Below are 14914 nucleotides of genomic sequence, written 5' to 3'. Positions count from 1 at the left end.
TTCTAAATTTTATATATATATATATATAATATATATATATATATATATAAACACATCATATTTGAGTACCTATCTTGTATAAAATTTAGTCTTAATCGGATTACAATTTTTTGTTACTGGGAGTTATTGCTTGTACACGTAAACTATTTGCTTAATGCACACATATAAAAACCCTAATTTTAATGTAATTTCCGTTATTGTAGTTCTAATAGTTATTTTGCGGTTAACTTTGAAAACTCGGGTATCTATACTTTTTTATTCGAGAGTAATTTTATATAATCCCCCCCCCCCCACACACACACACACACACAGACACCCATCAATTACAATAGCCAAGATCTCTGACGGGCACATCTCAGGAAATCATTTGTCTACTGTTTGTTTTTTTGTTTTTTGTTTTTTTTTTTTTTTAATCTTATTTAAGCTTCAGCGTTGGCTATGGCGGCTTCGAAGTGCACTGGTTTTTGTTATTATTATTACATTTTTTGGACCTCCCCGGGATTCGAACCCGTAATCTCTCGGTTAGAGAGCCGAGACTATAACCACTAGTCTACGGAGGAGGACTGTTTATTGTTTAGTAGATAGAGTATAGTAACTATCGCGCCGTAACAGACAGGAATATAACGCCAAGTATAACTGCTTTTGAGACCAGTTCCACAATTATTTCAGATATTCTTAAAATTCGTACTCCTACAAATTCTTACTGCTCCCTTTTATAAGCTAGTATTGACACTTTGTTAATTCAATTAATTTTTCCATTTTCATGTTATATAATCAATTTAAATTGCATATGAATGCTATACTGATTTTCATAGTAGCGCAGATGGCAATCTATGGAAACCAAATCTCGAGATTAGATATAGTGTTTGCAATGTTGAAACATATTTCTTTCAGATTTTCGGCCACGTCTGCAAAGGAATGAGGTTATTTGATTTTACGATAAAATAATTTGTTCTGTTAAACATATTTTTTTTAAACTCTTTTCAGTTAGCCTTCCTTTCCACATAATTTAAGAACATTTTTATCAACATATCAATAAAAATGGTAAAAAACAGTCTTTGCTTTGGAAACCTTATCTGGCAGATCATTCTTTCAGTAGTGAATCTATATACGCACATAAATTGCAAGCGTCCACAATTCCACTATGAAATTCCCTCTAACCATCTTTGGAACAAATTAAAATTAAAACAAAATAGCAATTCTTTATTTCGGAAACTGTCTGATCTGCATAATTCAAATAAGCTGTAAGCAAAGAGTTGTGCTACCAATTGGCTAAAAACTTAACAACGAGCTGCATGGCTTAAAAACCTTAGTTTGCCATTAAATTGGCAAATGAGAAAATAAACACTTGTCACCAAAAGTTCCACTAACAGAAAGAACATAACCTCAAATCGAACCGTTCACTTTCATATCTTTTTTTTTTTTTTTTTTTTTTTTTTTTTTTCAAAAGCTTTAGTTTCTGGTTCAATTACTACCAAGATGTAAATAATTTTATACACAGAAGTTTGAATCATAGAGAACAGAAGAACAGTAGGAAATATTAAACAATAGTGGTGTTTGCTCTACCAATGGGAGAACACCCTATAAACTTAATACAGCAGTCTAACAGGAAAATAAAACAATTTAAAATTAGTACTTGACAAAACAATGTTAAGTTTCAAATTATAATTAAATTGTCTTGAACAAGACGTCGCTTTTCAGTCTTCTTGTTGGAGAAGTGGGAAAACACAGTTCTATTGATATGGGCCCTCTAATGTTAAAAAAATTCGGACAGCACCTGTTGAGAAATTGGTCCCAGAGTTTCTAGATATTGTAGCACTTAGTTTTCGGATGTAGGTCAAAGATGGTCGGTATATTCTAATTCATTTATAATGAATCGCTGTCGGTTTTTCTAACAAACATGGAGAATTTTGTTTTTGCTATTTCTCAAAAAAAAAAACAAAAACTTGTTTTGGGAATATTGAAGTTTGTTGTCATTTTTGATTTATGGAGGCCATGGACCCCCCAAACTGGACAAGCCAAAGTGTAGAGGGGGGTCTGAAAAATATTCACTTGGTAGATTATTTTTTTTTTTTAAAAAAGAGCGCATTTAAGTTTAAGAGATGATCTTCTATTGATAATTGGGTACATTCGGTGTGCCCAATCTTGTGTTTTTTATTGCTTTGATTTTTTTTAATTTTGAATTTATGTTGCTGTGTATAAGTAGTGTTAGAGTTCTAATAATGAACCCAAATTATTTTAAACAGTTTCTGTCATTTTCATTCCATGGTATGATGGTTATCTTGAATTTCTATATTCCTTAAGGGATTAGGAAATTTTCTTAGCGAAAAATAATTATTTTAGCTCACAATTATTTTCTAGAGGGTTAAGTGCGATTTTCCAATTAACGAACCTAGTCCAGCAGGTTAGGTGCCTGTATCAGGTCGGAAGCATGGTCAAAACTGCTGTGTCAAATTTGTCCTTTTTGATGTTGGGAAAAAAAAAAAAGTAAAACAAAAGAAAAAGCGAAGAAAAAAAACATCAAGGCAGTGTCCATTCAGCGAAAAAAGAGCAAGCGTGATTGAGCTTGGAATTGGTTGGGTAGGTCATGCATGAACATAATTAAACAGGGATAGGTCCTAAAATTGAGCCTGTGGCACACCAGCCCGGATCTGTTCGACAGTTGGATGGTGAAGATTTGAGTGTAGATTGAGGAATTTTATTTTTACTCGAAAAAGTTCCGGTTACTAAAAATGGATTCGCATGATGTTTTGCAAGTAAAATTTGGAAGTTCCGTTTGTAATAGCTGGTTGGTTTATATTTTTTTATGTTGAGTTATATCTATTTTGTGTTCCTAATGTTTTTGGTGTTTGCGAGAAGTTTTTTTATATTTTTTTTTCTTTTTTGTTAGTTGTCGTTTTTTTTTTTCATTTGTTTCTAAATTATTTTATTTTTTTTGTTTATATTTGTTTTAGATATTATGTTTTTCTTTATTTTTTCGTCATTATTTGGTATTCCAGAACGGCCTTTGGGCCAATACTTTGTCACAATGGCTGAGCAAAAACATCCAGAAACAAAGCCGCCGAGTGTCTTATTTATTTTCAAAACCACTATTGCACTATTGTTTGTGTTAACCCTCGCAAGGTTGCTGCCGCGGTAGTAGAATGTTTTGCCTTAAAACCGACAAATTGGTGGGGGGAAAGGAATTCATGAGCTCTTTCAATTGATCTGCATAGTCTCTTCTTGTATTTGCTTTTCAAATAACTTTTTGCCAGAGGGGGTTTAGTAGGTGATGGCTGGGTCCCTGTAAACTTAGAGGGATTTCTTAAAACAGGCTTACCGGGGGTTGGTGGGTTAACAATAAACTTCAGCATGTTTCAGGATTTAGGAAAGGTGAGTAACCCAAACGTGTAGGGGGGCATCGCATTATTTTTTAAATAAAAGTTTTTTAAAGCTGATGGGCTGTTGGGTGCGGGAGTTCCTCCTTTAATATTAAGTTTGTTATTCAAGTCATCCCAGGAGCTTTCCTCAACGGTAGGTATTGGATAACATTTTCTAATTTCAGATGTTGAGATTACTGAGTGGGAAGCTCAGCAGATAAGATTGTTTGCTATTTTTTTATAAAAACTGTTGACTTCATCTCTTCAGTTTGCCACCCAAAATATTAACAGTAGGGTTAGGGGAAAAAGCATTTTCCAAAATGAATTTCGCCAAAAACCCTCAACATTTTTTTTCAAGAGTTGCCAACTCTGGTTTAACGTGCTCCAGGCCTTGTTGCATCAAGCAGGGGTGGGCTGGATCGTAGAAGGGTTGGAACCGGATCGTTGCTGAGATAAATTCTTTTTGGTTGCAGCCACATTGTGAACTATCGCCTGGGGTTGATTTCTCCTCAACTATTTCTGAATAGTCATTATATTTTGAAAATATTTCTTATTATTTGATTTTTATTTTCCTGATGAGCACTGTTAAGCTTGCATGCGTTCTTCTGGATGCCTGTGTCCTCTGCCACCGTATCTCTCCTAAAAACTGTTTTTTTTTCTTTAATTTAAATTAAGAATTCTTTGCGGAGGGCGGATTTTTTTTTTAGGACAAAACATGGGTTATGTGATGGTTTGCGACTGCCTCTCCTTTTTTTTTAACCGAATTTTTTAATCAGCCTCAGTGAATTGTAGGTACACAGTTGTCAATATTCTTCGAATGCTGTAAACAATTCGGGCCAGATAATACTTTTTAGTTTCTAATTTCGTTATGAAAAAGACAGCCCAGTCAACTTTACCATTTATTGTTTCAATGGAGGATTGGTTTTAAAATCGGGTTTAATTTGAAAAAGTTTAATTTGTACATATTACTTGGTAATGTGTGAAGTCGGGTTGAGGCAGTCAGACGTTAACTCGCATTAAGCAGGGCCGAGGTGTGCTGTTCTTCGGCTTTCATTGAAATTAATGTAAACAAAACAATATTTCAATATGTCAGGTTGCTGGTTTCGCTCTGCTTAGTTTTTGCCCACGGATAAAAAAAATGTTGGTTCTACCAGGAGCAGATATATTAATAGTTGTACGCATCAAAGTAGTCATTCAATTTATTACCCTTGGGTTATTCAGTGCGACATTCCCCCATAAAGTTGTTTTTTCTGTTTTAGATCTCCCATTAAAAAAAATAGTAGGATATTATTATAGAGAATCCTATGATATTCTTATCAACATAAACTGTTTGTTAGGGAGGTAAGTATGTGATATACATGAAAAGTGAGTCCATTTTGTAAAAAATTATTTTTATGGAAAACAGCTTTCTAAACTTTGTAAAGTGGGAGCGGGATAGCAAGAAAGAAATTCGTGGTTGTTTTCTTATGTTTTTTTTTTTTTTTTTTTTTGATTCTCTCCAAATTGCGACCACCCCCAGAGGCATGAGGAGCCACTCGGCGGGTCCTGTCTGTAAATAGAATAGCCACTTATTTTAAATTTATCATTGGGCAGGAAGTGAGTTTTCAGTGAACCACACATGCAACATCTATTATTAGGTCTTACTAGGGAAATTCGGGTTTAAAGAGTGTTTTTGGTATCTTTCAAGCCTTTTGGCATTCAATTGTGTTACAAAATTTGTTGTAAGTTGTTTTATAAGGTGAGGTTGGGGGGCTGTTTGTTTTTTTTTTTTATTTTTAGTCCACGGGGCATTTTTTAAAGAAAGGAAGCCATTTAACCTGCTGAATAACCTTTTTCAACTGGGGGTCTTTCTTTTATGAGGTTATGTTTACAACATTGCTTTTATTTTTTCGTCAAGATCCTGAAGATGTTACCTGCCTTCCTGAGGATTTGTGTCTTTGTGGATTCCTTCTAGAGAGTTTGCGAAGTTGGAAGGAATGTTAACGACGGATGGGAGCCCCCACACCTCAGCATGAGCAGCTGGGGGGCTGTTCCATATTCATACGGAGATTCGAGGGAGGAGATGATTTTTGGTTGAGTTTTCCCTAGGTTTTCGTTGAGTTTTCGGGTCTCGTGTCGTCGTGTAAACGTGTGGAACTAAACGAGATTTCCTTTGGTCGTTCCATTATGGAGGATTTTCTTGGCGACCGGTCAATTTTCGTTCTTTCGTTGGCTGCTTGATGCGCAGGCGCGGCCGGTTAGTATTTGTGTTCCCGTCCTGGGTTTGAGGTCTCTGGTTGTGTATGGGCCTCGCCGCAGGGTGAACCACGAGGGGGAGGTGGGGGGTCACCGGGTAGGACCAGGGCAGGAAGGGGAGGGTTGTGTGTGGGGTGGGGGGGGGACCGGGGGAGGGGGGGGTAGGAGGGGGCACGGGAGGGGCGGAGGGGAGAAGGGAGGGGCTGGGGGAGAGGGGGGGGAGGGGGGGGGGGGGGGGGGGGGGTGGGGATAAGGGAGGGGGGGGGATCGGCGGGACGGAGGGGAGGCAGAGGGCCACGGCGAGAGTTGGTAGGGTGGGTGGAGAGTGGGGGGGGGTTGGGTTGCCTCTGTGCGTCCGCGGGGGGGCTGGGTGTTGCCTCTTCTTTTTCTTTCACTTTTTTTGTTCCTCCTCATCTTTTTTTTTTTTAATTTCTTTTCGTCTTCTCCGGCACCACCGGCACCAGCCTGAGGGGGAGGGGGGGGTGGGAGGTGCCGAGGTCGCCGACCAGTGCGAGGATGGTAGGGTCCAGTGTTGCAGAAAGTTTTTTGGGGGCCTAGGCGCGCTTAGTCGGTTTTCTGTTGTGACCAATAAGTCTTTGTATTATTGGCATCTCAGACATGTGGGATGTTTTTTGACTTTCCTTTTAATTTCCACTTTAAACTATGGCGTGAAACAATTGTTTCTATCAAGGTTCATAAAATATCACGACCCACTTTCCGAATTCTCCAGCTCTACGAAAAAGAGTGGCATTGGACTTTTGTTTTTGTGAACAATCTTGGATACTTTAAGGTCGGGTTAAACCCATTGTCACATAACTGCTTGATTGATTTCTTCGTTCAGTTAGGAGAGAGTAGGGAACATTTACGAATGCTCACTTCTAGGTTTTTGTCCTGGGGAAGGTGTTTTCTTAAAGTGAAAACTTTACTTGAGTTTGTTTCATTTTATAATTTTAAAAGTTAGTTAGTTTCCTGTAGTCATGTATTTTTCTGATTAGGTTTATCTTGATTCGATTTAGCTTTGATTTCCAGTTGTGAATACTTGATGATTACATTACACTTTAATATCTTTTATTATTTCTTGGTGGTTATTTACGTCACGCAAAAAATATTGGTGGGAGCTTAGATCACCCACGTCGTGATTTTATTTTTTTTTCTTTATATATCAGGAGATCCCTTGTTCCATTTCATGTCCTTTGTTGTGAGGAAGGGAAGGACAGTAGCTATGTTCTTGCAACATTTGGTTATGGTTCTTTCGGTTCAAGTATCTTTGAATCGGTTTTTTTTGAATGAATCACACTCACATCGAGGTAGAGTACTTCTTTAGGAGGTGGAGAGGAATATAACAGAGGATAAGCTGTAGCATTTGCAGTAAGTTTTAGTTATAATATGTTTTCGCTTTTGTTTTGGGATTCACGAAGTCGTTTGTTGTTATCGGGAAGAGAGAAGAGGAACCAGTCAGTTAGCGATTTCATCAGCTGTCTTAACGTCCGAAATTTGTCCGAGCGGGAACAATTCATTAGCCTGGCTACGGGCTGTCATGCGGGTAGGAGTAGGTTTAAAACATTTTGGTTAAAGCCTTTGTTTACCAATATTTGAATTGAACATCAAATTTTCTTGTGTGAAATCGAATCTATGTGATATTAGATCAAACAAATTACTAATCCTAAACACGGTAAAAAGGGTTAAAAAAAATAATTAAAAAACACTTAAATAAAACTTTTGGAACAATACAATTCGAAGGGGAAAATTTTATAGCGGACTAGAAAACACTAGGGTAAATAACTGGTTTTGCAGTCAGCTGGTTGAAATCACTTTCTTATCTCGACTACACGACCTTATCAAACCGTTTTTTTTGTCTTTTTTCCTGAAGGCCGGCTTTTGGAACATCCCATGAAGTCATGATGTTCACTTTGTTTTTTTTTTTTTTTGTTAATTTAGATTTCCACAAAAATCAATCGGTTCTTGTAGTTGCCTGTAAAACAATGATAATATTAATGGGTTTTAATACATTTTTTTATAGAGTGACACATGGTTTGAATTTAGTATAGCGAGATTCCATTACACCAACACTAAGGTACTACAAGTTTCTCTATGAGACTGCTCTTGTACTGTTAGCATGTGATGTCGTATAGCATTAGTTTTTCCTCTACCATAAAGTTTTTCCTAATTATCAAAATTTTGTTGACATATACCAATTCGTCTATAACTTTTTCTGAAATTTTGAAAGGAACTCGAAACAACACAAACGAACATACGATACATGTGACTAAAGGAAGGTTAGGAATTTGACGTTGTATGCGCCTGGGCGAACCTTTTGCTTTCGGTGGTTGCACATACAAACACGTCATACCAGACGCCATTATTATTCCTTGCATCTTTCGACTTTTATACGGGGTGTATCCGGTCCAGACTTATGCCTCAACCTGTATATAAGCATTAATAAGCTTTCATAAAGAGTAATTTGATAATTAATGCTATAATCATAAATTAAATGGATGACCTCCATATATTATGTAGATTTAAAAATTCTAACAAGACATTTTATTTAAGGAAAGGTTGATCCCCTTTCAAGCCTTATTATTACAGGTCACTGGCCTGTGCGAGAGGATCTTATTAAACAGAATAAGGGGGGGAGTCAATACATTACGCGTTCAAAGGTTTTGATTAAAAATGCTACGGTCACAGACGGGATTTGAATGTGTACTATCTCAAATTCATCTGCACTCAGATTCAGCGGTCTTAGACCACCCAGCCATTGGTACTCCATTGGGAGAGTAATGGTTAGAGCCTGTGGAGGAGGGAGATTCACTTGACCTTCACAATATTTATTTTTCTATTATCCTGAAAATCTTACCTGACCCATGGCCTTTTCGGGGCATTTTAGGTAATACAGTCCTGATAAAATCCGTTAATAAGTCCGCTTACTGTTTCTAGATGAAGCTCATGAACCAATGGTCTACATTAAAATTCCACACAAGGTGCCAGAAACCATTGAGAACACAGTTTCTCGTTCGAACGCCTTCCACCCTCTTGTTCGCTTTCGGACCATAGAAGTGCAGCCTGTCTACTTCTTTGTGGTTGGGAAATCTTCAGGTAAGTTCTGGATTAGTTTGGGTTATTAACGAGTTGAAACTTGAATTTTTATCTATGATGATCGTGTGAAAAAATTTATTCAGAGATTCCTTTAATTCCTATGTATAAATCCCATATTTTTTATGTCATTGATGATTCATTTCATATAATAGCATAGGGTCTAATAACATTGATAACGGACTCTGGAATAATCCCATCACCAGGATACTTACCAAATATTGAATGTCTGAGTTTAAATGCCTGAGGATCGGAATCCTTAATTTGGGAAGCAAACAGTTCTCTAGTAAGGTAATCTGAATTAGAGTTAACCAAATAAAACACACCTCATTTTTCTCAGCTGTATTGTAGTCATTTGGGAGGCTAAAGGAATGAGGGTATTTTGAATATTCAGCTTAAATGCTCACAAATATTTTGTAATTTTCAGAGTAGATTGAGTTGGTCAGGAGTTGATTGTGCTTATGCAGAAAAAAATGATCTTATTAACTACACTTGTATATTTGTAACACCTTTTTTCAGAGCTGCTTAAATTAAAACTTTTTAAATTAAAGCAAAGTATTCAGGTCTCAAAATTTATCAAAAACTGCTTCTTATTATTGGAAATATAAGTTCTGTTGACAAATTCAAGACTGAACTTAAAAAGTCCTCAAAACTGAGCTAGCGACTCTCAAAGCGGCTTTTCTTTGAACAGCAGCCGTTCTCTTTTGATACTTCTCTCTCCTTAAAGAGTCGGCCCAAACATCACATCAATACAGTAGGGTGGAGTTGGCAATCGACATCAAGAGTCGGCTTCGACCTGCGGTCAGGCTCCCGATATTCACCGTAAGTCTACTCAACGCTGCTGTTAGCTGTAGCTTTTTCTAATAAGTACCTGACATACTCCCAAAATTAAAACTTTTTATCCGGGTACACACAAGGTACTGCGGGCTTTGTAAGTATTTAAAATCTTCCAGCTTGGAGTTGGATGGTTCTAGGTAGTCTTTTTCGCATGAGCAGAACCAACTAAGTCTTTTTCAGTTGCCATTTTTAACTTATGTTCTCGGGGCCTTGAGCTCATGCGTCGCATTATCATGTTCAGTACCAAGTGTGCATCTTCTGAGCAATAATGACTGCAGCGATGTCATCTGCATATGCCACCAGGAAAGCCTCTGCGGGCATCTGCAAACGCAAAATTCCATCAAGTTCAGGAAATGTTCCACAAGTCGGGGTCCAAGATACAACCATCAGCAAACCAGCTTGTGACCTCTCTCATGCGTTCATCATCTGGTTTATAAAAACCAGCTGCTGATTAGTCAGGTAGTCTGCACCATTCTGGAAAGATATTCCGAGATCCTGAAATGTTTCTCCAAGGCTTCCAACGTGTCAATTTTGCCGAATTGAAAGTATTCTTGATGTACAGAGTGGCCAGCAGTACTCCCTAGGATAGTGATTTATATCTACTGTGCCACCTGAAATGTACTTATCACTTCTTTGATAGCATCAGTGGTTGACTTCCCCTGCCTGAAGCCATACTGCCGTGCCGAGAGGTCGCCAGCTTCCTGTATCCCCTTAAACTGACGTGGCCGAAGAGGTGTTTCCAACAGCTTCCTTGCAACATTGAGCATACGGAGAGGCCTATATGCGGATGGGGAGTTTGAATCCCTTTACCATTGCTGATCAAGACTAGACAGTCTTTTATACATTTTTTTTGAAAACAACCTCCTCCAAACAGCGGCTGTACATCCTCAGGAGCATTTCCAGGCACACCTCCACAGTTTTCCTCGGCATTCCACTAGGTATGCCATCTGCCCTTGGAGCCTCTTTTTTTGAACCTTTTTTTAATTCTTCTGTAAACAGTGGCACGCTCTGAACCGGCACCATATATAACTCCAATTCTCTTAAAAGATGAAGAAAAGAGAAAGTATCACAATGTTCTCCATCCTTTCAATATCCATCATAGGTCTGGGTGACAGAGATTTGAGCTTTCGCATTACTATCCTGTATCCCAGATCCAATGGGTCTGAGTTAATGTTATATCTACGCTCTTCCCACTAGAAATGCTTGGTTTTATTTATTGTAAACTTAAGATCTCTCCTTGCAAGCCTGTATTCCAAGTGAGCTTCATCTGCAACATCACCTCCTCTCCTTCTCACCCTGGTCAGGACCCTACGTCGTTGCAGACATCATCTCCGTAGACCTGCGATCTCACCTGTCCACCAGTATGCAGCTTTTCTCCCTCGTGGCATCGATTTCTTAGGCGTTGAGGCATCACTGGCCCTTAGTAATAAAGCCATGGTTGCTTCCACCAGGTCCTTGGTTGTACCTGCCCCATCCAGTACCTCATTCTTACCTGTCTCAAGAACTTCAGAAAGCACTTCTTTATTAATTTTTATCACGTTTCAACCAGCAGGTTATGAGCTCTTAGAAGGCCGCAAGAGATCATTGTATCGGTCAAACCGCTAACTGAAAGTAATAAACTGGTGATCACTACGAGTATAATATTCTCACTTTCCCTTCAGTCTAAAATATTACGTGCAAATGCATCCACTGCAAAAGTGACATACGGTATTATATCTTTCTCTGGCATCTGTATGGATCAAACCCCTTGATCTAAAACAGCATCAGCTAATCGACTTCTGTGAAGATTCACCTGTAAAATGCGCATCATCGTATTTTTTTAGTTTTTGCGTGAGCAAGAGTCTAAAAACAGAGCAAGCTCCAGTTCCTGGCAGATGCTTGATCAGGAAGCTTCAAATTATTCCCCTTGCAGAGAAAAGAATGTGGATCTGCCTTGCATTCGTCCTTTAAGTGACTTACCTCCACACTGCAGGCACACACCATCTTTTCTTCGGTCAGGGCCTTTACAAGTAGCTTGATAGAGCCCGACCCAAAAAAATTAGAACCAGCGAACAAATGTCACACGGGATCGCACATGGCAGTACACCCAACCAATCTTGATACGATCAGTGTCCACATGATAACTGCAGTTGAACTGAGCACACCCTTCAGCACATCACAAAACTGTGCTTTTCTTTTGAATTTGTGCCTTGCTCCACAAGAATATATCTCCTGACCTCATTTTTCTCACGGATCGGATCTCAGTTTCCATATTCTCAGGTTTATCCTTTGCTCAGATCTCTCTAAGCACATGAGTGAAATTCTTCCCTTCTAGAAGCTTCTTCCCTCCAGACGTGCCTTAGCCACTCTTCGTCCTTTCTTATTGACTTTACTGACCACTATGGCATTGATGCCATTCCTGCCGCTGCCCCACCAGCCACCAAGAGCCTTCTGTCAGCTCTTCTTGCTCTGTTGGGTAGCCCAGACGTTTGGTGATTGCACCTGAGTTGGAGGGAAGTTGCCATGGCTATTTCTCATAAGACACTATCATCTCTGCTTGCTGCTTTGCTTCATCTGTCCTTTTCTTCTTCACATCTTTGCTGTTCTTAACTGGGCTAGTTGCTCCTCGCTTCTAGAATCTAAAATTTTAATTAATAGATACCACAAATTTGTAAACAATTTGTTTGATTATAAAACTACACAATTTTAAAATTAAATTTTCCTTGAATTTTTGGGAGAAATTATTTTGATGGCTTTGGAAAAGTAAAAGTAGATAGATGCAATCTGTGTTCTAATCCAATCATAGAACTGGAATGTAATGAACATTAACTAACCAACATGGTTTGATGTTATATAGACACATTGACTTACACACCCTAATTAAGTGATTTTTCAATATAACATACGTTATTAGTCTAAGATTATAATTCTATTTAATCTTTGTTATTTAGATTATCTATCTAAGGTTTTTCATGCACAGAGTACTACTAATACACGTTTTGGTGATTGGTAATGTGTAATACCAATCAGCTGTTTTCCATGAACATAGACAGCAGACTTGCAGCGATACACAAACAATAAAATATAAAATATTGCAGCTATGTTGCAAGACTGGAAATGGTGGAACATTAACATGACTCGCGCAGTTAAACTCAGTAGATTCAATTATTGAATCTCATTGATCGTCTCGAATTAGAATCGATCGATGAATTCAAACTTTTTTTAGAATTCAGTGGAATTGAGATTCGGATTGGATACATCACTACAACCTACAGACTCTTATAGTTTCTAGATACAAGTTAGAATGCCAAATATAGTGATTAGAGGAACAAAAAAACTATGAAAAGCCTTAATTTGCGTAAAGTTTCACGCTTATATGTAATACATGACACAATTTAGAAAATTTTGAATAGAATGAAGTTTATTGATAATGAATTTAGTTTCTATTGTCAGTACTATGGTACTTTTAATATTTTTTTGTCACAATTACTTAAAATTTGGTACTGTTTTACAAAAAATTAAGTATTATTAATTTTGTTTCGAGCTAAATAAGGAAAACGATTGAACTCTAGCTAATATTTCCTAGTATGCCAGTTGAACATCAACTGATTTTCACTAAGTAATAATGCTTCAATGTACAGAACTGCCAGAGGCTGCAAGTTTATGTTTAGTTGTTATAATTTAAAACATTAAACGTTCTGTATAATTTATTATATATCTGTTTTTAAATATTATATTTAGATGCTCTTTTGAGCTTCTAAAATTATCCGTCGTAATGTTTTCTGTGTTTCAAACTGCCAAGTAATAAATAGTAATAATCTTACAGTTTATTTCTAAGTAAATACTTTCTAATAATTTTAAATAGTTTTCTGAACACTTTTTGAAATTGTTCTATACGATCAACCAATTTCATGGCATTGTAACTGCCATTTGCTCCAGCACTTGATTCCAATGTTGTAAAATTAATACTTAATAGAACAGCTTGTCCTTTATTTTATTCGTCCACTAAAAAATCTGGATAATTTTACACTACTTATATACCTCCATCTACAACAAAAACATTTTACTGTTACTATGGGTATTAGACTAGAGGCAGAGATAAGTACTAAACTGGAAGACTCACAACGCTTGCCCTCACAGACAGGTGTTCATTTCATAACAAAATGTCCCAATTTTCAAGGCATTAAAAACTCGATCAACACACTTTTTAGTGTCACAAACATTTTATAATGTTGATGAGTTTTTGGAATATGATTGGGAGACCACCAATTAAAAACACTGACTGACTCCGTCGCTAGAAGTAGGAATAATTGGCAAATGAATGGATATATGTAGTTTTGTATGTCGAGATTTCTTGTGGTGTATGACAAAATTTTAGTGAGTAGAAAGTTGACTTTTATCCTGCATTGTAAAATGTTCTTTTAATAAAAATCTGATTTTATTTGCCATTTTGCCTTTAAGTTAAACTTGTAATTAAGTTTTGAACCATATTTGCTAACTCTGCTCACAGAACTGCACTATTTGCCAAAAAACCATCTTATGCTGGAGCTAAGCTGTTCAACGCTCTCCCAACCCAGCTCAAGCAACTGGAGGAAAGCAAGTTGAAAAGAGGACTGCGCTGCTGGCTTATGGTGGAGTCAATTTACACCATTTGCGAGTTTCTGGAGAGGGCAATTGAACACTAAACCATAATTTATTACTTTTTTATTTTATATTGTGTGATACCTGTTCTAAACTTGATGTTTGTGAACAAGTTTTCTGTATTTTGAACAGTATCAAAGTGTATATCAACTCTTCTAAACATTTTCAGACTCTGAAGAGCAGAAAATAACAGCTGGAGAGTTGGTACAACTGCTCAGCTCAGTTTACGTAGACGAAAACAACGAACAACCACCAAGAGAACACTCACAGAGTATCATCCGGTTCGGTGTTATTCGCTAAACCAATAAATAATTTTAAAATAAAAGACTGTTATTTCTTTCCACCTTGGCTTAAGTAAGTGCTTCAGCACAAGGTTAAATAAGAAAAAATATTACATAAGGTGATAGATGTGTGTGTTTCAGCATAGAAGCTTTCAAGTAATTACTGCAGAGATATTGATGATAACTCTGTACTAATTGAGTGTGGCTGCCAAGTTATATATCTATGAACTTTATCCGTTTCTATGTATAATGGTGTACTAAGCATTCCCACACATAATTTCTGGCCTGAAGGTTAGCAGTCTGCATACTATTAGTTCTATAAAAACTCAATAATCCAAGTTTTTTCAATAAGTACTTAATAATGCTATTAAAATAAAAATCTATTTGTATTATACACATGCATAATACATTGAGTAACAAGTGCACTACATACTGTAAGTTGAGTAGGAAACTACAATTTGCTTGACAGATTTCAAAGGCATGAGATTGAAG

The sequence above is a fragment of the Homalodisca vitripennis genome, unplaced genomic scaffold (genome assembly GCF_021130785.1).
Source record: "Homalodisca vitripennis isolate AUS2020 unplaced genomic scaffold, UT_GWSS_2.1 ScUCBcl_774;HRSCAF=3470, whole genome shotgun sequence".
In the NCBI taxonomy this organism is placed as follows: Eukaryota; Metazoa; Arthropoda; class Insecta; order Hemiptera; family Cicadellidae; genus Homalodisca; species Homalodisca vitripennis.
Note: the sequence above shows the minus strand (reverse complement) of the source record.